General features: G+C 40.1%; 1 long non-coding RNA gene across 1 annotated transcript; it reads right to left on the bottom strand.

The window, feature by feature from the left end:
• Positions 1-5,996: 5,996 nt before the first annotated feature.
• On the bottom strand, positions 5,997-23,563 carry LOC117523637. Its single transcript, XR_004564563.1, has 3 exons — positions 23,553-23,563; positions 23,478-23,482; positions 5,997-6,154 (listed from the first exon to the last, which is right to left on the bottom strand). It is a non-coding gene; the product is annotated as an uncharacterized LOC117523637 (long non-coding RNA).
• Positions 23,564-24,940: the final 1,377 nt, after the last annotated feature.

Raw genomic sequence — 24,940 nt, 5'->3', positions numbered from 1 at the left:
TAATTTTTTGGGTAAAAGCCAAACACATTTCCAATCAATATTACAAAATAAATTGTCCCAAACAAATACAGAGGCTGGTTTGCATATTGTGTCCCGAATTATGAGTTCTCTAATACATTTGTTATTTGTTTTTACATTTAAAAATGGTTCAGAGTTACAAATAAATAATTCTGTGGAGGGGTCAACATCAGGATTATGTACATAAGTTGTGATGAGTCTTCTCTGGAGTTGAATGTGTCAAAAACCAAAGATATGATTATTGATTTTAGGAAGTCTACCTCTTTCCCATCACCAACTTTTATCAAAGGTGCTGATGTTGAGATGGTGGAGAGCTACAAATATCTGGGTGTGGTCCTTGATAATAAACTTTGCTTTGAACCTCATGTTGATGTTACCCTCAAAAAGGTTCGGTAAAGATGTTCTTTTTGAGGAAGATCAGAACCTTCCATGTTTCTTCTGAGATGATGACTCTCTTTTATAGAACTTTTATTGAAACTGTTTAAACTTTTTGTATTGTTGCATGGTTTGGAAACTTGAACTGTTCCAGTAAGATCCGTCTCGGTAGTCTTGTTAAAACTGCTGGAAAAATCTCAGGAAGTCAGTAGGCCGGGATAATGTCTCTCTATAACAGACAGGTCCTGAGAAAGGCTAATGCTATTCTTGATTGTCCAAATCACCCATGGAAAAAAAGAGTTTGAGCTTTTGCCCTCAGGCCATCGTTTTAGGGCTCCTATGAAGTGGACTAAAAGATTTTAGGTCTTGTTTATCCCCAGTGTAATTTTATTACTTAATGGCAATTAAGTAATAAAGACTGCTCCTTCCCAAGTGCAGGACCAACAGACTGAAAAACTCCTTTGTCCCTCAGGCCATCAGACTGTACAACTCCTCACTCGGGGGGGCAGAAGAGTAACAGGAAGACAGAAGACAGGAAGGAGAGGAACAGTAGTAGCCAGTAAACCAGTAGCAATCAGTATGTCTGGTATTTATATTTGTGTATTTATATTTATATTTGCAAACTTTTTTTTTTAACTTTCATGTTTGATACTCTGTGTGCTTCTTACCCTTTGTGCTGCTATACAGTGCTGTTAGAACTTGAATTTCCCTGAGCGAATCTTCCCAAGGGATTAATAAAGTTGTATCCAATCTAATCTAACACCAGTAGAGTTCATGCAACAACATTATTATTAGTAGTAATTTTATGTTTGAGCATGAAAAGCAGTCCTTTTGAACAACTGGGTTTTAGTGGATAAAATTTGTCACAAATTTCGGCGAGCGTCTGCGGAAATTGCTTTCTGTAAGTAACTGTTGTGTGTTGGGGGGGGCGTGGCTGGATGTTTTGGTGTTCTTTTCTTTCTTTGCTCTCCAGGTGGCATGAGGGCTTGATTTGTCTGTGAAGAAGGTGCTGGCTGAAGAGTCTTCACCCTCATCAACATCATGGAAAGCACCTGTGCTTGTGCTCACGTGCAACCTGGACGACTTGCAGCTGAAGCAGATAATTGGATGGCGTTCTGCATTTAGGTCATGTGTGATTCAAGCAAACTGCCGGGAACTCGACCTTGTGACGTTCGTTTGTGAGACGCTGAGGACCGCGCCTGGGTTTGACACATCGAGCCCGTGAAGCAGGGAGGGGGTGAGGACACATGCTGTCAGCACACACGAAAAGTAATTAAGTGTTTAGGTACTTGTTGATAGTAACTTGGTGTTTTGTTACACAGTATACTGGAATTGTAAAGAGAATTGCGCAGTTTGCTTCTCACTGCTGTGGCCGTGAAGGATAAGTGATCCTCCACTTGTTGTGAGAAGCTGCTCATTTGCATAAAGTAAAAAAAAAGGACACTGACCTGAGTGTGTTGCTGGCAGCGTGTGTTTATTGGAAGATATAGTTGTATCTGTTGACTTACCTCACCGTCTCTTTGCTTCACAGAGAGTCAGTTTGTTGTGTCCACCTGGGGGGTGTTTGGCGGTGGTAGAAGTCCAGGAGCGCCAGCTTTAATCCTTGCGGGCGCTGGAGAGCGAGCCGCGGATCACTCCACCAGAGGGACGTTGTTTTTTATGGTTTTTACACTTTTAAACACAGGTGTATAATAAATAGTTTTTGTTTGGAACCGCTTTCTGGTTATTTTAGCGCTGGGTCCTGTCTGACGCAGGTTCGCTCCTCAATCCGCGTCGACACATAACAAGTAACCACCACTGTCATTTCACACTCCCTTTATTCCATCTTCTCTGAGCTATCTCTCCCTTATGCAAAAACTATGTGCCTTTCTTCAGGAGTGGCTTCCGTCTGGCCACTCTACCATGCAGGCCTGATTGGTGGATTGCTGCAGAGATGGCTGTCCTTCTGGAAGGTTCTCCTCTCCCCACAGAGGAATACTGGAGCAGTGACAGAGTGACCATCATGTTCTTGGTCACCTCCCTGACTAAGGCCTTTGTCCCCCGAACGCTCAGCATGCAGCCAGCTCCAGGAAAAGTCCTGGTGGATCCGAACTGGTTCCATTTACGGATGATGGAGGCTACTGTGCTCATTGGGACTTTCAAAACAGCAGAAATGTTTCTGTACCTGTCCCCAGATTTATTCCCCAAGACAATCCTGTTTCAGAAGTCTACAAACATTTCCTTTGACTTCATACTTGGTTTGTGTTCTGACATGCACTGTTAACTGTGGGACCTTATATGTAGACAGGTGTGTGTCTTTCCAGATCATGTCCAATCAAACTGAATTTACCCCAGGTGGACTCCAGTTAAGCTGTAGAAACATCTCAAGGATAATCAGTGGAATTAGAGAGCATCTGAACTCAATTTTGAGCTTTATGGCAAAGGGGTGAATACTCATGTACATGTAATTTCTTAATTTTTTTGTTTAATAAATGTGCAAAAAAAAAAAAGAGAGAAAACAAAACAAAACACCAACACACTGTCTTATTGGGTAGTGTTTGTAGAATTTTGTGGGAAAGAAATGAATTTCATCAAGTTGTGGAATTAGGCTGTAACATAACAAAATGGTAGAAAAAGTGAAGTGCTAGTGAATACTTTCTGGGTGTACTGTACGAGGTCTATTAGAAAAGTATCCAACCTTTATTATTTTTTCAAAAACCAGATGGATTTGGATCACGTGTGATTACATCAGACATGCTTGAACCCTCGTGGGCATGCGAGAGTTTTTTCACGCCTGTCGGTTACGTCATTCGCCTGTGGGCAGTCTTTGAGTGAGGAGTCGCCCACCCTCGTGTCGATTTTTTTCATTGTTTAGGAATGGCTCAGAGACTGCTGCTTTGTTTGATCAAAATTTTTTCAAAAACTGTAAGGCACAACTGAGTGGACACCATTCGATAAATTCAGCTAGTTTTCGGTGAAAATTTTACGGCTGATGAGAGATTTTGGTGTGTAAAGTGTCGCTTTAAGGCGCCCACGGCGCCTGATGGCGATCTGCGCTCCGAAGGCGGCGGCGTCTCGCTGTTTCAAGCTGAAAACTTCCACATTTCAGGCTCTGTTCACCCAGGTCGTCGTCAGAGAACAGGAGAAGTTTCAGAAGAGGTTCGGCATGAGGAGTTTATGCGGACATTCCACTGTTAAAGGAGTTTTCTAATGAAAGAACGTGCAGGCAGATTCGCATGTCGGGCCGGAGGGGGGGTCGCGACAGGAAAAACACCTCCTTTGGAAACCTTAACGGACAAGTTGGAACATGCCCAGCTGTTAAACAATTTCTCAGATACTCACTTGATGAAATCCATCAACAAATGGTTTTCAACATGGAGGTGTTTTTCCTGTCGCGGCGCAGAAGGATTTGCGTCGTCGTCACGGAACCGACTTGGCGAATTTGCCCACACGTTCTTTCATTACAAAATCTCCTTTAACAGTGGAATGTCCGCATAAACTCCTCATGCCGACTTCTTCTGAAACTTCTCTGTTCTCTGACGACGACCTGGGTGAACAGAGCCTTAAATTAGGAAACCAGCAGAATTTCTCGAATAGTGTCCACTCGGATATCCCTCACAGGTCCCGAAAAAATTTTGATAAAGCAACGCGCGCCGTCTCCAGCAGCGTCTCAAAGGATTTCAGCCGAGAGGGCTGGACCAGTGCTCACTCAAAGCCTGCCCACAGGCGAATGACGTCACCGACATGCGTGAAAAAACTCACGCATGCGCACGAAGGTTCAAGCATGTCTGGTGTAATCGCACGTGATTCAAATACATAGTTTTTTTTTTTTATAAAACTGCAGTTAGTTTCTAATACACCTCGTATATGCATTTTAATTCAGTTACTTGTACAGCCCTACTCTGTTCTGTATGTTGGCGTACACTCATGGAATGCTTTATTGTGGAGTATTACGAGTGTGATGCTAGATAACATAATGCAGCTTGTTTATGCAGAGTTTCAAGAAAATACTTGATGTATCATGCGTGAAGTAGTCTTTGCACCAGTGTCATGGTGTATCCACACACAAGCATTCCATCCCAATGTGACATAAACTGTACACATAATATACAGTAAACTCAGGTGCACTGAACTTGAAATTGTAGAATAATACATGTTGTGTCCCAATGCTCTTCTCTCCTTGCATCTTACAGTATTATGCACTTCAGATTCTGGAAACAGTTATCAAAACAAGATGGAAAATACTTCCCAAGAACCAGTGTGAGGGTAAATGTGTAGTTTGTGGCATTGCCACTTTAGTATTTATAAAAAAAGAAGCTGAAAATTATGTCAATACCTTCTGTTGTGATTTATTTATGTAAGTAAGTCCCTTCGGCTGCTCCCTTGTTTGCACTCGGGTCGCCACACGCAAATCCAAGGTGATCTGCATGTTGATTTGGCACAGGTTTTACGCCAGATGCCCTTCCTGACACAACTCCACATGACATGGAGAAATGTGGCAGAGGTGGGATTTGAACCCAGAACCTTCCGAACTGAAACCAAGCGCATTAACCACTTGACCACCACCCCTGCTTTGTGATTCAGTTTATGTATTCCCCCATAAAAGGTAGGTATCCCTTTAATTATTTTAGCAGAATATAGACTGTGAACTTCGTCACACTTTAGTTTTAGACAGCTATACAGAGTTCAAAGAAGTCGATATGAAGTGAGTCTGTCATAGGAGCCAGGTGTCTGTATTTGTTTGGATGTACTCATTACTGAAAATTTTAAACGGAAAATAAGGATTGTTTTTTGTCCATTTTCACTCTCTGGTGGCAGAATGCACTTGTTTTGGTTGACAAGGAAAAAGTGAGCTGTAAATGCACAGTATAGCACATATAGACTGCAGGAGAAACACTTGTCCTCAGAAACCAGTATTAGTACTTATTGCGTAACCTAATACTTACATTATTGGAGTGGTTGTTTGTTGTTATTTTTTAAGCATTTTGTATCTGTGCACACAAACATTTGTGACTGATAGGGATCATCCTATCTGCCTGTCCATGAGTCTTGGACGTACAACTCCTCCTACCTTTACATCCAGGATCTGTGTCCTTTGAAGTTATGATTCCACTTACGCTCATGTGGGCATGTTAATCTAAAAATGGGATGGGGTCAGTTGCAGAGCTGATGCTTTACCATCCGTCACCAGAAATTGTTTGTGAGTTAAACACTGTTTTCCACTGTACACTCTCTCTGACAAGTGGCCCTAAACAGTTAACTTGCCAGAAATCCTTTTCCTTACATTTCGTTCCTCCATACCACAGTGTTATGTGCCAGGTGCACTCTAGTTTAAAGGTAAGGACATGTGCCACTGGTTGATAACGTGTTTGGACTACTTTCTTGGCCAGGTCACTGTTGTAAAAGAGGCCTCGATCTCAATGGTATTTTATCTGTTTAAAAAAAGGTTATTTTTATTATTATTACAACCCCAATTCCAATGAAGTTGGGACGTTGTGTAAAATGTAAATAAAAACGGAAAACTGATTTACAAATCCTCTTCAACGTATATTCAATTGTATACACCACAAAGACAAGATAGTTAATGTTCAAACTGATGAACCTATTTGTTTTTGTGCAAATATTTGCTCATTTTGAAATAGATGCCATGTAACATATTTCAAAAAAAGCTGGAACGGTGGTATTTTTACCAGTGTGTTATATTACTTTTCCTTCTAACAACACTCAATAAGCGTTTGGGAACTGAGCACACGAATTGTTGAAGCTGTGTAGAAGGGTGAAGCTGCTCTAATATAAATCTTTGAGGGTTATTGCAGTATTGGGATGGTGGCATTTGTTCAGTAAAGGAAACTTGAGCTTCGCTGATCTCCAAAAAGCATTTATATGTATTTGACACATGAACATCACTACATTACAGCAGAAGAAGAAATGACATTTTTACAGCACATTTTTTAAGATGAGATGTCCAGGTGGGGCAGCCCAGCACAAAAAACTGAGAAAAGATACACACGTTTTTACATGTTTCTGCAACATGAGCATTACACTTGAACTGAGAATCAATATGAACACAGAGTAACTTGAAAATTGTGTTACAGTCAATAGTTGTACCATAAATAGTTATAGACTGTTGGTGATTTTTACCATACAAAATATATTGAAATTTATCATGGTTTGCTTGCATGAAATGTGCACAGAACCATTCTAGCATGACATTTGTAAACTGTTAGAGTTTTGTAATGGTTTTCTTAGACACTTGTACCACAACAAGTTGCAGTGTCAGCATGACAACAGATCATTAGAGAGGATATTGTAACAAAAAGGGACAAACAGAACCCCGTGGAGCATTTTTTTTTCCAACCAGTCATTTAAATTCTTTAGACATAACCAAACAATAAATTGCCATTTTAATTTTTATGCAGTTGACAAAATGTATCAAGAATTGCATCTTTTCACCAAACAGTTTGTCACGGTATATGATACATTTGAACTTGGAGCTCTTTGGTTGTCCAAACAATTAGGTTGCAGCATTGTTTGCCCAAAACATGGAATGGCCCTTGGATCTGGTCATAGTAACTGTGGGTGTTCTTCATTGACAGGCCTCTGTTGTTAAATTCTAGATAGTAGGCAGATACAAATAAGTTACGATAATTAACAAAGGGTAGTATCAACTGTAACCTTACCAAGATAGAAGTCCCTTTCGAGATGTTACTGCCTCAAAAACAGTTAACTCTTTGGCTGTGTAGGGACATTTGACCTAAACGATGTCTGGCTGCTGGACAGTCTGTACGCCATCTTGGAAATGGACAGGGACCGATGGTGGCGTCACCACAATACCATCCAGAGAGGCGCCCAGAACGCCAGAGTCATGCAAAAACATTGCAAAATTATTTCTCTTGAAGTTAACAATTTTATGTCTTGGCTTAATTCCAAATGACAGTATGACAATAATTTAACCTGTGGTGGGCTGGGCCTTACGAACGGTCATTTAAGACCGTACCACATGGCAACTGACGCAAACTCATTCATGCCCAAACGGAAAGGTACTCAGACTGAACCAGTCTTAAATGACAAAAATAACCAACAAAAGGTCAAAATCAATTTGAAGCATGGTAATACTCCACAAAACATGGCTGAGATACAAAAAAGAAAAGAAAAACATGTACCAGTAGGTTCGACAACAGCACAAGGCCCATGTAGTCCTTTATGGCCCGGTCCTCATGGTTGATGCCCCAAGCGACACTTCCGTACGGCCTCCAGGTTGTACAAGGGACAGCAGGTGCTTCTTCACCGAATTAGTGATTCTGTGACTGGAAAATATCTATGTTAACCCTCCTGTTGTGTTCACCTCTACCCCTTACTTGTGTTCCTGGTCAAATTTGACCAGTCTGTTTTAACTGCTCTCAAATTAATACAAAAACTGTTAATCACCACCATTTTTTATTTAAGACTGTTTTTAGCTGTGAACAATGTTCTCAGCATAGCAGTTAACATGAATACTGCCTTGAAAATACAAATAGGCACTGAAAATGCAATTCTTTTTTATGACTTGAACTTCACATTTTAACAAAATAAGACATACAAATTATACCATGTCACACCTTAAGCCAGTTGTGTATGCAAACACTGAAAACATAGACAATATAAAACAAATTAAAATATAAAACAAAAAATAAAAAGCTGCCAACCATACACTTTTACCAGGTTACAGCAGGCATAACTAATAAAGGTCAACCTCCTGAGTTGGAAACATCATTGACCTGTGTAGGAGAAGTATGGGCCCATTTGTCATTCTAATCATCTATTCTATCAACAGTCTGTACGATAACCTTTCAAATGCTGCCAGTTGTCCAAGTGAGGTGTGCCACTGGGAGAAGCAGGTATCAATGGGGCCTTCCACTCTCTAAAAGTTTTCTCCCCAGCATGATGGCTGTTTGTACCCACTGCGCAAGAGAAGAGGGCAAATGACTCAAAAGGATCTCCTAGTACATAAAGCCTGTTCAAAAAGAGAATGCCCTGACCAACAACTTTCTCCACAACAGTCTGAACAGAAGACCAGCGTAACTGAACTTTAGGACATTCCCAGAGCATATGCAAAAGTGAGCCACTGTTGTGCTGGCACTCTCAACAGGTGTCAGAGTCAGCTAATCCCACTTCATGCAACCTCGAAGGCATCCAGTATATGCAGTTTAGGATTTTAAATTGAACCAATCCAGATCATAATACCCGTGATAATTTTTTCATATTCTTAAGAATTCTACACAACTCCTCTTCTGTAAAACACAGATTTAAATCAATTTCCCAGTTCTTTTAAGGGACAGTATATTAAGATCTGCGGATAACAATAACATTTTATAGTAGAACTGAGGCCTCGTGTCCATGTCCAAAACCTTTTAATGTTCTCCAAGGTCACAGCATGAGGGGGGCTTTGTGGGTGAGCCCAGTGTATTTACCACCAGATGTCGCAATTGTAAATATTTCCAAAAAATCCTGCCGGGGTAAATTAATCCTGCGCGAGTTTTTCCAAAACATTTCAATACATTATTGTCATATAAATTCCCCAACACTTTTATACCTTTTTCAAACCAGGACTTCCAAAAAAAAATGGCGACTTAGCTATGCGAAGTTTTGGATTATGCCAAATACCAGCAGACTGATTGAGGTGGGGGTCAAATTAAAAAATTTTGGACATTTTCTTCCATGCTCCTTTCAAGTGAGACAGAATAGGGTGCGACTGGTTATGAAGGCCAAGATTAGTTGATTGACTATTGAGCAGTCTAAAGGGTAAACAAGCTATGCTCTCAAGGTAGAACCAAGGGGGTGCTTTCTCAGGGGGTAAAAACCAATGTGCCAAGTGCCTGAGAGAAAAGGCATAGTGATAATGGAGTAAATTAGGCATCCCAAGTCCACCTCTGTCCACTGGTCTCTGTAGTTTTCTCAAGTTACGCTAGGTTTCTTAATGCTGCAAATAATGAATTACAAAGTTGATCAAATTGTTTGAAATAGTTCAAAGGAACATGGACAGGTAAAGTGTTGTAAAAGGTAGTTAAACTTGGGTGTACAGACCATTTTTATTATATTACCTTTCCCTCACATAGAGAGATAAAGCTGAGAACCAGCGGTCAACATCAGCTCTCATCCCACTTAGTAGAGGTTCAAAATTATTTTTATCAAGTCTGACAACTGCAGTGGGAAGACATACCAAGATACATAAAACCCTTCTGTGGCCAAAAGAACAGCTAGTTGGAAAAAGGGTCTCAGGGCAGGAGCAAGTTAGAGGAAGGGCTTCTGACTTGGTCCAATTTACTTTAAACCAAGAGATATCTGAAAACGGTGTTAATTATTGTGAACAGAGAGGAAAAGGAATGCTCTGGGTCCGATACAAAAAGAAGAATGTAGTCGGCATACAACATAAGTTTATGACCGTCGCCTCCTACCTTACACCTGGAAATTTGGGCTCCCAAAGTATGGCAACTGCCAATGATTCGAGGGCCAGGGCGAAGAGGGAAAAGGGGGTCCCCCTGCCTGATGCCTCGACCTAGTTAAAATGGAGGACCCTATGATACCATTTGTAAGGAACAGAAGCCTTGGGGTGAGCGTATATAAGCCTAATCCAGTCAATGCAAAGCATTCAGAGTTGTGAATAAGTATCGGAATTCAACTCTGTCGAATGCCTTTTCGGCATCCAACGAGATCGCGGCCACAGGAGACTGACTACCCTGAACTGCCCACCATGATGTCAATCAGCCTCCTAATGTTATCCGCAGAAGAGCGTGAACATATAAATCCAACCTGAATCCGCATGGATAAGAGAGGTTATCACTCGATCTGATCGCACTGGCCAAAACTTTAGATAAAATTTTACTGTCATAAGAGGTCAAAGTTATTGGTCGGGATAACTTTTACAATCAGAGGCATCTTATCTTTTTCAAAATGAGAGTAAAAATGGCCTCCAATAGAGAAGGTGGAGGCATTCCCTTTTGATAGGATTCGTTGTAGGTGTTCAGGATAAAGGTGCCAATTCATCAGGAAATGATTTATAGAAACTCGGCTGTAAAGCCGTCTAGACTTGGAGCCTTACCTGAAAGAAGATGTTTAATAACCTCAACTATTTCCTCAATAGTAATGGGTGAGTCCAGATACTCGAGCTGATCAGCTGTGACTATGGGAAGATTTAGGGGTAGCAGAAAATTTCTTATTCTCTGAAGCATTTGACTCCGGGCTGTACAGGTCCCTATAGATGTTACTGAATGTTGCATTAATTTTCTTAGGCTCAAAAAGGAGCTGTCCATCACCATCTTTAATGGCCGAGATAGTGGTCATGGCTTCCCTCTGTTTAATCTATCTTGCCAGGAGCCTACTTGCTTTATCACCTTCTTCAGAATACTTCTGTCTCATGCGAAATAAAGAAAATTCTACTTTTTGTGACAGTATTGCATTAAATTCATATTTCAGTTTAGTCAACTTGTTCAAGTTTGATAAAGAGGATTCCCTTTTAAAACTAGATTCAGTGATTTCAATCTGTTGTTCAAGATTCTGGAGCTTGGCGAGGCTCTCTCTCTCTTTTTAAAGGAAGCATGTGAAAAATGTGCCCTCTTAAAAAGGCCTTTAATGCCTCCCATGCACTCCAGCTGAAGGGGCACTGGGCACATTGATTTCTATATACAGATTAATTTGAGACCGAAGAGACTCTTTGAAATTTTCATCTAATAGAAGGCTGGCGTTTAGTCTCCACCTAGGGGTCCTAATGGTAGCATTGAAAGCAAACGTGGAGGTAGACAGGGCTGTGGTCTGAGAGAATTATGTTGCCAATAGTACTAGATGGATGCAACAGCCAACATCAGTGATTGGGACACCAGGAAAAATCTATTCTCGAGGAGTGATGGGGTGAAGAGAAAAAGGTATAATCCCTCCCAGAAGGATTTTGCAACCACCAAACATCTGTAAGCACATGCCTCGGATACCCCTTTAAGAGCAGTGTGGGCCCTAGAAACGTGTACCAGTCTAGAGCTTCGGTTGAGGAGTGGATCCATAACCTCATTAAAATCTCCCCCCAAGATAACTGGATAATGCCCCATATCAATTATTTTTTTCCTGAAGTGGATCGTCAATATTCAGAGCATATACATTGGCTAAAGTTACTGTATTCGCTTCAATCTCACACAGCATCAGCAACATCCTCCCGGCATCATCTTTACACTGTTTGAGGTATTTCAACTGTAAATGTTTACGAATCAACGTTGTCACCCCTCTGCTTTTGCTACTGCCACTGGCTGCACCCACAAAGCCTGCCCAACCCACACATAACCTCTGAGAATCCAGAGGCGAAAGATGTGTTTCTTGGACAAACATGATATTGCACTTTATAGATTTTATGAAGACTGAAAATGCATTCTAAAATATACACGTAATGTTAAAAAGAAATGGAAAACCAGAGACCAAACTCCTCAACATGAAGTCATATGTGTGTGTGTATATTCTCTCTGATGGATGAATAAAATCTGGATACACATTCATTTCCTATGGCAGTCTCTGTTGACCGGGAACACCACAGATGTAACAAGGTTGACTAAACCACTCAAAATTCGATAAAGTGGTGATCATCACTTTAATATGTTCAAGTGCACATTGTGGAGGATATCATGAGGCCTTGAGGCAGTCAGATGTAAAACACAATATTTATGAGTGTTTTGAGTTTTAAATCACTCAGATTTAACCCGAACACAACAGGAAGGTTAAATGCAAAAATAATAATCATTGCATGACCAAACTACCTCTTTGTCCTGGTGGCGTGCAGCACCATGCCAAAGTTGGAAGCCGTCAACCGGTTCTTCCTGGCAATGCTCCACAAGACATTGTTTCTCTGACCCAAAGTCAGCCGGGCAACGTGGACTACCTCCTGTGGAGACACAGCCAGCACCTCCTTCAGGTATGCAGTCTTGTCCGGCGTGACCAGGTTCTGCTCACGGACCAGGACATCCTCAACGACACGCACCGGCAAGGACGGTGACTTCACCTCAGGACCCAGGATCCAGTGGAGAGCTGGGGAAATAGTAACATTTTATATCATTGTGTTGAGTTTGATATAAAATTAAACAAACAGCACAAAAGCTGGCGTGAACATGAACAATGATGAAAAGAAAGTGGAAAACAATGAAAATTTTAAAAAGACAAATGAAGTGGAAAACAATGAAAATATCAACATCTTAAATAAATATGTGCTTAAAGCAGAACTGTAGCACAAACTGAAACCAACAGAACAATAAGGAATAACTCCTGTACGTCTTAACACTCATATTCCAGTGAAGCGGCCCAATTCTGAAAACTCTGAACATGAAGTCCCGGTCATCATCACTGACTGGGCATCCTAATGCGCTACATAATTAATCCATCCCCTTCAGTTTGTTAACAAAACTCAAAAACAAATGTTATCATTTTCTGACTCACCAATTTAAAATGTAATGTGGATAAAATGATTAGATGTTGGTTGAAAGTAATTACACTGATGTAATATGGCATGGACCTGATCACCACAGGCTGAACACTACCATCTGCTGGACGTAGCTGGAGTGCTGCAGAGAATAATCTGATACCACATACCTGTCTGCCACCTGCTGGACATATATTGGTTTGTTACAATCTTATCCATATGCATAATGGAAATTAAGAGGTTAGTTTAAATTACATGAACCTTAAAATGAGCTTTTTTTTCTCACCATTTTTCCCACTTTTAAAGCCGAGGTCTCGAGGCCTCCAAAGCCACTGCTGCTTGTTAATGTCTGAAATTAATGGAAATATTTTTCATGAATTAATCTAAGGTGGTGCTGCCACATTAGTTCCCATACGTTTAATATTCGCCAGTCATAACCTATTTGCCTATTTATCAAACTTAAAATTTTATGCCTTCCATAAATTTGTGTAGAATAACTAATGAAGGAGAGGAAATCTTTTCAACTTAACTTTTCTGCATCACAAAAATGGGATGTGAAGCAATATCTTTGTTTTATTAAGTGATATCTAAGGGAGGGCAGAACTGGGTGTGATTGGGGTTCTCGCTTTAAAGTCAAGCCATTTGGAGTCAGGAAAATCATTAATATAAAAATGAATAAGGCTCTTGAGGTTAGTGATCTTGTCAAACAAATAAGTAGGGTGTGATGTCAATTAAGTATTTGGTAAAAGCAGAAAAGGTGAAAATTTGCAAAGGAAAAAAAAAATACTAAGTCAACACATATTATGCAGTATAACTGAAGTATTAAAAAGCTGGGTTACACACCAACACCAGACACTATAACTTATGAATTCATCTAAATAAAATGTATATAAGCCATATTAAGTACATAATTGTATCACTATCGTGACACATATAGAGTACCGGACACCCAATGTATTTTATCATATCGAGTTCTGAGAAACAATACAGAGCTAAGAATATAGATACTAACTTAAAAAATCCTTCATGGACTAGCACCTCTCTACCTGGTCAAGCTAAATAAACTGTACGTACTGACCTGTGTTCAGCATTCTCAGGATGCAGGATATGTGTCCCTGAGGTTAAAAGAAGCCAACACGCCGCAGAGCTTTCAGTTATTGTGTGTCTGTTCTGTGGAACAATCTGCCTGCTGAGATACAACAGCCCAATTCTCTGGAGTCATTAAAGTCCAGATTAAGACTCATCTATTTTCCCTTTCATATGGTACTTGTGAAGTAAGAACTTTTCCTCAAAAAAACAACAGAGGGAGTTTTTCCTTACTGCTGTATGTGCTTAGTTGTGACCTTACCATGTGAAGCGCTTTGGGGTGACTTTGTTTGGATTTGGCGCAATATAAATTAATTAAATTAGGCATGGACATACAACCCCAACCTCCATTCAAGATGGGACATTGTGTAAAATGTAAGTAAAAACAGAATACAATGATTTGGAAATCCTCTTCAACCTATTGAATTGAATACACCACAAAGACAAGATATTTAATGTTCAAACTGATAGACTTTTTTGTTTTTGTGCAAATATTTGCTCATTTTGAAGTTGATGTCTGCAACACATTTCAAAAAAATTGGGACGTGGCAACAAAAGACTAGAAAAGTTGATGAATGCTCAAAGAACACCTAATTGGAAAAAGGCGAGTGTCATGATTGAGTATAAAAGGGGCATCCCCAAAAGGCTCAGCCATTCACAAGCAAAGATGGGGCGAGGATCACCACTTTCTGAACAACTGCATGAAGAAATAGTCCAACAGTTTAAGAACAATGTTTCTCAATGTTCAATGGCAAGGAATTTAAGGATTACATCTGCAGTCCATAATATAATCACAAGATTCAGAAAATCTGGAGAACTTTCTACATGTAAGTGGCAAGGTCAAAAACCAACACTGAATGCCCATGACCTTCGATCCCTCAGGCGGCACTGCATTAAAAACCGACATTGTGTAAAGGATCTTAACGCGTGGGCTCAGGAACAATTCAGAAAACCATTGTCAGTTAACACAGTTCGTCGCTACATCTACAAATTTAAGTTAAAACTCTACCATGCAAAGCGAAAGCCATACATCAACAACATCAAGAAACACCGCTGCCTTCTCTGGGCCCAAGCTCATTTGAAATGGACAGACGCAAAGTTGAAAAGTGTGCTGTGGTCTGATGAGTCCACATTTCAAAATGTTTTTGGAAATCATGGACGTTGTGTCCGCCTGACAAAAGAGGAAAAAGACCATCCAGACTGTTACCAGTGCAAAGTTCAAAAGCCAGCATCTGTGATGGTATGGGGGTGTGTTAGTGTCCATGGCATGGGCAACTTACGCATCTGTGATGGCACCATCAATGCTGAAAGGTACATCCAGGTTTTGGAGCAACACATGCTGCCATCCAAGCAACGTCTTTTTCAGGGACATCCCTTCTTATTTCAGTAAGACAATGCCAAGTCACATTCTGCACGTGTTACAACAGAGTGACTTCGTATTAAAAGAGTGCGGGTACTAGACTGGCCTGCCTGCAGTCCAGACCTGTCACCCATTGAAAATGTGTGGCGCATTATGGAGCGCAAAATACCACAACTGAGACCCCGTACTGTTGAACAACTTTAGTCATACATCAAGCAAGAATGGGAAAAAAATTCTACCTACAAAGTTTCAACAATTAGTGTCCTCAGTTCCCAAATGCTTGAGTGTTGTTAGAAGGAAATGTGATGTAACACAGTAGTAAACATACCACTGTCCCAGCTTTTTTGAAATGTGTTGCAGGCATTCATTTCAAAATGAGCAAATATTTGCATAAAAACAAATAGGCTCATGAGTTTGAACATTAAATATCTTGTCTTTGTGGTGTATTCAATTGAATATAGGTTAAAGAGGATTCACAAATCATTGCATTCAGTTTTTATTTACATTTTACACAACGTCCCAACTTCATTGGAATTGGGGTTGTAATAATAATAAAAATAACCTTTTTTTAAACAGACAAAATACCATTCAGATCAAGGCCTCTTTTACAACGGTGACCTGGCCAAGAAAGTAGTCCAAACACGTTCTCAACCAGTGGCACATGTCCTTACCATTAAACTAGAGTGCACCTGGCACACAACACTGTGGTATGGAGAAAAGAAATGTAAGCAAAAGGATTTCTGGTAAGTTAACTGTTTCGGACCACTTGTCAGAGAGAGTGTACAGTGGAAAACAGTGTTTAACTCACAAATGGTTTCTGGTGACGGATGGTAAAGCATCAGCTCTGCAACTGACCCCATCCCATTTTTAGATTAACATGCCCACATGAGCTTAAGTGGAATCATAACTTCAAAGGACACAGATCCTGGATGTAAAGGTAGGAGGAGTTGTACGTCCAAGACTCATGGACAGGCAGATAGGATGATCCCTATCAGTCACAAATGTTTGTGTGCATATATATAAAATGCTTAAAAAATAACAACAAACAACCACTCCAATAATGTAAGTATTAGGTTACGCAATAAGTACTAATACTGGTTTCTGAGGACAAGTGTTTCTCCTGCAGTCGATATCTGCTATACTGTGCATTTACAGCTCAATTTATCCTTGTCAACCAAAACAAGTGCATTCTGCCACCAGAGAGTGAAAATGGACAAAAAACAATCCTTATTTTCTGTTTCAAATTTTCAGTAATGAGTACATCCAAACAAATACAGACACCTGGCTCCTATGACAGACTCACTTCATATCGACTTCTTTGAGCTCTGTACAGCTGTCTAAAACTAAAGTGTGACGAAGTTCACAGTCTATAATCTACTAAATGAATTCAAGGGATACATCAAATAAATCACAACAGAAGGTATTGACATAATTTCAGCTTCTTTTTTTATAAATACTAAAGTGGCAATGCCACAAACTACACATTTACCCTCACACTGGTTCTTGGGACGTATTTTCCATCTTGTTTTGATAACTGTTTGCAGAATCTGAAGTGCATAATACTGCAAGATGCAAGGAGAGAAGAGCATTGGGACACAACATGTATTATTCTTACAATTTCAAGTTCAGTGCACCTGAGTTTACTGTATATTATGTGTACAGTTTATGTCACATTGGGATGGAATGCTTGTGTGTGGATACACCATGACACTGGTGCAAAGACTACTTCACGCATGATACATCAAGTATTTTCTTGAAACTCTGCATAAACAAGCTGCATTATGTTATCTAGCATCACACTCGTAATACTCCACAATAAAGCATTCCATGAGTGTACGCCAACATACAGAACAGAGTAGGGCTGTACAAGTAACTGAATTAAAATGCATATACAGTACACCCAGAAAGTATTCACAGCACTTCACTTTTCCTACATTTTATGTTGCAGCCTAATTCGAAAATTGATGAAATTATTTTTTTCCCTCAAAATTCTACAAACAATACCCCATAATGACAATGTGTGTTGTTTTTTTAAAAGATTTTTGCAAATTTATTAAAAAAAAAAAAATTAAGAAATCACATACATGAGTATTCACAGCCATTGCCATGAAGCTCAAAATTGAGTTCAGATGTCTCCTATTTCCACTGATCACCCTTGACATGTTTCTACAGCTTAACTGGAGTCCACATGGGGTAAATTCAGTTAATTGGACATGATTTGGAAAGACACACACCTGTCTACATATAAGGTCCCACAGTTAACAGTGCATGTCAGAGCACAAACTAAGTATGAAGTCAAAGGAAATGTTTGTAGACTTCTGAAACAGGATTGTCTCAAAGAATAAATCTGTGGACAGGTACAGAAACATTTCTGCTGTTTTGAAAGTCCCAATGAGCACAGTGGCCTCCGTCATCCGTAAATGGAACCAGTTCAGATCCACCAGGACTTTTCGTAGAGCTGGCTGCCCGTCTAAACTGAGAGTGCGGGGGACAAAGGCCTTAGTCAGGGACGTGACCAAGAACCTGATGGCACTCTGTCACTGCTCCAGCATTCCTCTGTGGAGAGAGGAGAACCTTCCAGAAGGACAGCCATCTCTGCAGCAATCCACCAATCAGGCCTGCATGGTAGAGTGGCCAGACGGAAGCCACTCCTGAAGAAAAGGCACATAGTTTTTGCATAGGGGAGAGATAGCTCAGAGAAGATGGAATAAAGGGGTCGACCGAGAGTGTGAAATGACTGCGGAAATTGCTTTCTGTAAGTAACAGCCACTGACGCTCGCCGAAATTTGTGACAAACTTTATCCACTAAAACCCAGTTGCTTTTCATGCTCAAATATAAAAGTAGTAGTAATAATAATGTTGTTGCATGAACTCTACTGGCGTTAGATTAGATTGGATACAACTTTATTGATCACTTGGGAAGACTTGCTCAGGGAACTTCAGGTTCTAACAGCATTGTATTACAGCACACAGGGTAAGAAGCACACAAAGTATCAAACGTGAAAGTAAAAAAAAAAGTTTGCAAATATAAATGTACACAAACAAATATAAATACCAGACATACTGATTGCTCCTGGTTCACTGGCTACTACTGTTCCTCTCCTTCCTGTCCTCTGTCATCCTGTTACTCCTCTGCCCAGAGTGAGGAGTTGTACAGTCTGATGGCCTGAGGGACAAAGGAGTTTTTCAGTCTGTTGGTCCTGAGGAGAGCCAATGGAAGAGGAGAGCACACTAGAAAAAACACCGTTAACTCTCATGTGACCTGTAAGTTAAAAAGTCAGTTATCCAACTAATCAGGTGAGGATCAAGTTTAAAATGATGGAGGAGCCGATCAGCAAGCAGAAAGGGTTGGATGGTATTGAATACTGAGGAAAAGTCTATGAATAAGAGTCTGACATGTCTTCTGCCCCTCAAGATGCCTGAAGAAAAAGTGCAATAATGTTACAACTGCATCTTCTCCACCTCTGCCAGCTCTGTATGCAAACTGCAATGAGTCGAGCTGTTGTTCAACATGCAATCAAATTTCAGACTTGATGATCTTCTGAAAAGTCTTCATCAGTAAAGAAGTCAGAGCTACAGGCCTGAAATCATTGAGTACTTTGGGGGAGCCTCTCTTTCCTATTGGAACAATAACTGAATGTTCCCAAAGCTTGGGTACTTTATGCAGCTCAAAAGACAGTGAAAAAATATAGTGGAAAATGCTGCTCAGCTGATCCGCACAAGCTTTAGATTTCTTCAAAAGATTTACCACATCATCCACATCAATAGAAAATGCTGGAGACGTAGACAAAGTATCTTTAAAAACACCCGTCTGTGCAGTTCAAGATTTAGCAGATGACTTAAACAGATTTTATCTTCGATTTGAAAGTCAGAATTTGTCTGAAGTAAAACCATGCAATGAAATTTTGTCATTCCCCTTCCTCTGTAATCCTGTCATTGTTTTCATTCCATTCCAGGCTTTCCTTAGGTTGTTACTGCTCAGTTCTGCCTCAGTTTTATCTTTATACCTTAGTTTAGCCTTTTTATTTCAGACCTCACTTCATTCTTTAATTTCCTTTCTGTAAGGACATCACCCACATTAAAAGCAGTTTAATGTGGGTGATATTTTAGTTTTTCTCTCCTTCTCCCATTTAGATTTGATATAGATGGTTGATGTTGATGTGTTTTCCCTGAAGGTTTTATACAGTGCTGAGATTTCCTTGAATTGTATCTCTTTGTATGTTTTAATCACACAGTATAACAAGACATACGATGACCGAGAACTTTGTATTTCCTTCAAAAAATAATCTCTAAATTGTAGGTACCGGAAGAAATCATGTTTTCCCAGTTGGTGATGGTCTTTCAGTTCCTGAAAACTGATCAGATTGCCATCCTTAATTATAGTACATATTGCCGTTATTCCCCTTTTTTCCCAGTTTTTAAATCCTTGTTCATGTACACCCGGTGTAAATCCACTGTCATATGCAACCCAACTCAACAACTTTACATTTCCAATTTGTCCATTAATAACAAATAAGTGCGTGGTCTGGCGAGGTGGAAAAACGGTGCGCTCCCAGCAGCACAAACGGTCCGGAGCCAGAACAGTTCGGACCCAAGGACCCCGCCGACACCCCCCAGGTGGCCGCGACCAACCGAGTCTGTGAAAGAAGAAACCATAATGTGAGTCCACCACTCCACACACAGAGAGACCACTCAAAGGTGTACATAATCAGCAAACACTTCCTGGCTTAATCACCAATCAGCTTCCCACCCTGCAGGCATGGAACACCCAGTTCAATTCTCCACTGCAGTGGAAGCTGTTTAAACGACTAACATAACAGCTCAATATAATAAGGTGTGAGGGACACCACATCTACTGACTGTACTCATGTTAGTCACAAAACCTAAAGTACCTCAGGAAGTGTGCTGACGAGCGTGAGACCTCACCCCCTCCTCTTTCACAGACCATGGCATCAAACCTGGTACGGTCTCTGCGTCCATAAAGATGAGATGGTTCTCCAAACGTCGATCTCACCCGTCTGGTCACAAGGTCGAGTCTCTGGCAAATACACACTGTGTACTCCAGACTTAAATGCAACCATGCCCCAATCCATACAGATACACCACAGCTGTGAGTCCTGACAAGCTGCACATGACCAGCCTCAGGTGATCAGGGTGAGGTCCTAATAACTCAGCCACACATCAGCCACTCAGTCCTGAACGCATGCCACCTGGAAGGAAAAACAGAAGACAGAAACAAAAGCCAGCCAGGCACCCCAGCCACACAACAAAAGGCTCATATGTCATAAAGTCATGTGACGTTAAGCCATCACAAAGGACATAAATGCACTTTACAAGTGTTTGTACAGTTGACAGTGTCATTGTAACCATAGCAGCAAGTAGACAACAACAAAAATAATTTTCCACCTACAACAAATATTGAAAGAGCATCACTACATATTTAAAACATCTAAGGACAGACTGGTAAGTTTTTGGTCATTTTGTAATCCCTTGTTACTAATATTAGGCTGAAGCTCACAGAGCTGTGTGTAATAAATGTTGTCACTGCAGGGAAAACTAACTGTCCTGTAGCTAGTTAAGTGGTGTTTTATTCTTTTAGTGCAACTATTTAAAAAAAATTCACTATTTCTGTATTATCCATCATGACCTTTGTTATATGTTCATGGTATTTGACCAATACATACACACACGCGCGCGCGCGCACACACACACACACACACACACACACACACACCCATATATATACATATACTGGGCCTCATGTATCAATGTTGCGCACTTGTGGCATAAATTTATGGCGTAAACTTGAAATACACCAAAGATGCCGTGACATGTATCAAGCAGTGCGCACCTGCCCATTTCTGGTGTACGCCTGACGTGATCTTGATAAATGCGGCGGGTGGAAACGATCGTAATTATAATAAACACGCCCATAAATATTCAGACTCTGCTTCAGACACACCCTCATTTTACGACATGGAAGCCGGAAAGACGGCAATGAAAAAGAACTCCACCAATCACGACGCGTGCCAATAGAGCATCAAAAGCGGCTGTCGTATCAATTGTTTTGTAGTATATAATCAATAAAGTGTTACAGTGGTCCCTCATTGATCGCTGGAGTTACGTTCTAAAAAATAGCCAGTAATACGCGAAACCGCGACCTAGTCAGCGTTATTTTTTACAATTATTATAGACGTTTCAAAGCTGTAAAACCCCTCACTACACAGTTTATACACTTTCTCAATCAGGCATGAACATTTTATCACTTTTCTCTCATGTAAACACTCTCAAAGTTCAAACCTTAGTAGGAAAATAATACCAAACTGTTTTCAGGCCCAAACATTTGTTTGAGAAATAAAAATAGTTTTCCTATAAATAATTATGATGGCATTTAGAACTAATTAATTTTAACGATCAACGAACGAGGTTGGACACATAAGAAATTATTAATAGTGACTCACCAGTATGTCACAGATCGGGCCTCCGCGTCCTGACGCCGCACCTTTTCCCACTCACATCTCGCTGCAGCAGGTGTTTGTTTCCGTGTGACAAACACAGTTATGAGTAGTTGTTGGCGCTCTTTTCTCTTCTGGGCAACAAGATTGTTATAAACAGATACGCAGAACACAGAACACTGTAAAAAAAAAAGGCATGCAAAATTGGACTAAATACTCCGCGAGACTCTGAGGCCACGACAGGTGAACGGCGTTATAGCGAGGGACCACTGTATTCTCTTTTCACATGTCAATAATTCTTGACATGTGGATATTTGCTCGCTCATTTAATAAGACACGCCTAATCTGTCATATTTCTTTATTTTTTAAATGTATTTCTGTATTTATTTTATTGTGACAACCGAATGGAGACGACAAAACCTGGTTGCAGCACGGGCGAATTAAGGGAATGACAAAACTACAGTTGTTATTATCAATTTAAACATTTCTATTAAACATTAGGTCTCTCTCTTCTAAGTCCCTGTTGGTAAATGATATAATAATTGATCAATGTATTGATTTATTCTGCCTAACAGAAACCTGGTTACAGCAGGATGAATATGTTAGTTTAAATGAGTCAACACCCCCGAGTCACACTAACTGTCAGAATGCTCGTAGCACGGGCCGGGGCGGAGGATTAGCAGCAATCTTCCATTCCAGCTTATTAATTAATCAAAAACCTAGACAGAGCTTTAATTCATTTGAAAGCTTGTCTCTTAGTCTTGTCCATCCAAATTGGAAGTCTCAAAAACCAGTTTTATTTGTTATTATCTATCGTCCACCTGGTCGTTACTGTGAGTTTCTCTGTGAATTTTCAGACCTTTTGTCTGACTTAGTGCTTAGCTCAGATAAGATAATTATAGTGGGCGATTTTAACATCCACACAGATGCTGAGAATGACAGCCTCAACACTGCATTTAATCTATTATTAGACTCTATTGGCTTTGCTCAAAAAGTAAATGAGTCCACCCACCACTTTAATCATATCTTAGATCTTGTTCTGACTTATGGTATGGAAATAGAAGACTTAACAGTATTCCCTGAAAACTCCCTTCTGTCTGATCATTTTTTAATAACATTTACATTTACCCTGATGGACTACCCTGCAGTGGGGAATAAGTTTCATTACACTAGAAGTCTTTCAGAAAGCGCTGTAACTAGGTTTAAGGATATGATTCCTTCTTTATGTTCTCTAATGTCATATACCAACACAGAGCAGAGTAGCTACCTAAACTCTGTAAGGGAGTTAGAGTATCTCGTCAATAGTTTTACATCCTCATTGAAGACAACCTTGGATGCTGTAGCTCCTCTGAAAAAGAGAGCTTTAAATCAGAAGTGTCTGACTCCGTGGTATAACTCACAAACTCGTAGCTTAAAGCAGATAACCCGTAAGTTGGAGAGGAAATGGCGTCTCACTAATTTAGAAGATCTTCACTTAGCCTGGAAAAAGATTTTGTTGCTCTATAAAAAAGCCCTCCGTAAAGCTAGGACATCTTTCTACTCATCACTAATTGAAGAAAATAAGAACAACCCCAGGTTTCTTTTCAGCACTGTAGCCAGGCTGACAAAGAGTCAGAGCTCTATTGAGCTGAGTATTCCATTAACTTTAACTAGTAATGACTTCATGACTTTCTTTGCTAACAAAATTTTGACTATTAGAGAAAAAATTACTCATAACCATCCCAAAGATGTATCGTTATCTTTGGCTGCTTTCAGTGATGCCGGTATTTGGTTAGACTCTTTCTCTCCGATTGTTCTGTCTGAGTTATTTTCATTAGTTACTTCATCCAAACCATCAACATGTTTATTAGACCCCATTCCTGCCAGGCTGCTCAAGGAAGTCCTACCATTATTCAATGCTTCAATCTTAAATATGATCAATCTATCTTTGTTAGTTGGTTATGTACCACAGGCCTTTAAGGTGGCAGTAATTAAACCATTACTTAAAAAGCCATCACTTGACCCAGCTATCTTAGCTAATTATAGGCCAATCTCCAACCTTCCTTTTCTCTCAAAGATTCTTGAGAGGGTAGTTGTAAAACAGCTAACTGATCACCTGCAGAGGAATGGTCTATTTGAAGAGTTTCAGTCAGGTTTTAGAATTCATCATAGTACAGAAACAGCATTAGTGAAGGTTACAAATGATCTTCTTATGGCTTCGGACAGTGGACTTATCTCTGTGCTTGTTTTGTTGGACCTCAGTGCTGCTTTTGATACTGTTGACCATAAAATTTTATTACAGAGATTAGAGCATGTCATAGGTATTAAAGGCACTGCGCTGCGGTGGTTTGAATCATATTTGTCTAATAGATTACAGTTTGTTCATGTAAATGGGGAATCTTCTTCACAGACTAAAGTTAATTATGGAGTTCCACAAGGTTCTGTGCTAGGACCAATTTTATTCACTTTATACATGCTTCCCTTAGGCAGTATTATTAGACGGTATTGCTTAAATTTTCATTGTTACACAGATGATACCCAGCTTTATCTATCCATGAAGCCAGAGGATACACACCAATTAGCTAAACTGCAGGATTGTCTTACAGACATAAAGACATGGATGACCTCTAATTTCCTGCTTTTAAACTCAGATAAAACTGAAGTTATTGTACTTGGCCCCACAAATCTTAGAAGCATGGTGTATAACCAGATCGTTACTCTGGATGGCATTTCCCTGATCTCTAGTAATACTGTGAGAAATCTTGGAGTCATTTTTGATCAGGATATGTCATTCAAAGCGCATATTAAACAAATATGTAGGACTGCCTTTTTGCATTTACGCAATATCTCTAAAATCAGAAAGGTCTTGTCTCAGAGTGATGCTGAAAAATTAATTCATGCATTTATTTCCTCTAGGCTGGACTATTGTAATTCATTATTATCAGGTTGTCCTAAAAGTTCCCTAAAAAGCCTTCAGTTGGTTCAGAATGCTGCAGCTAGAGTACTGACGGGGACTAGCAGGAGAGAGCATATCTCACCCGTGTTGGCCTCTCTTCATTGGCTTCCTCTTAATTCTAGAATAGAATTTAAAATTCTTCTTCTTACTTATAAGGTTTTGAATAATCAGGTCCCATCTTATCTTAGGGACCTCGTAGTACCATATTACCCCATTAGAGCGCTTCGCTCTCAGACTGCAGGCTTACTTGTAGTTCCTAGGGTTTGTAAGAGTAGAATGGGAGGCAGAGCCTTCAGCTTTCAGGC

This window comes from Thalassophryne amazonica, chromosome 13 (genome assembly GCF_902500255.1).
Source record: "Thalassophryne amazonica chromosome 13, fThaAma1.1, whole genome shotgun sequence".
Taxonomy (NCBI): Eukaryota; Metazoa; Chordata; class Actinopteri; order Batrachoidiformes; family Batrachoididae; genus Thalassophryne; species Thalassophryne amazonica.
This window is presented reverse-complemented; position numbering and strand designations above follow the sequence as displayed.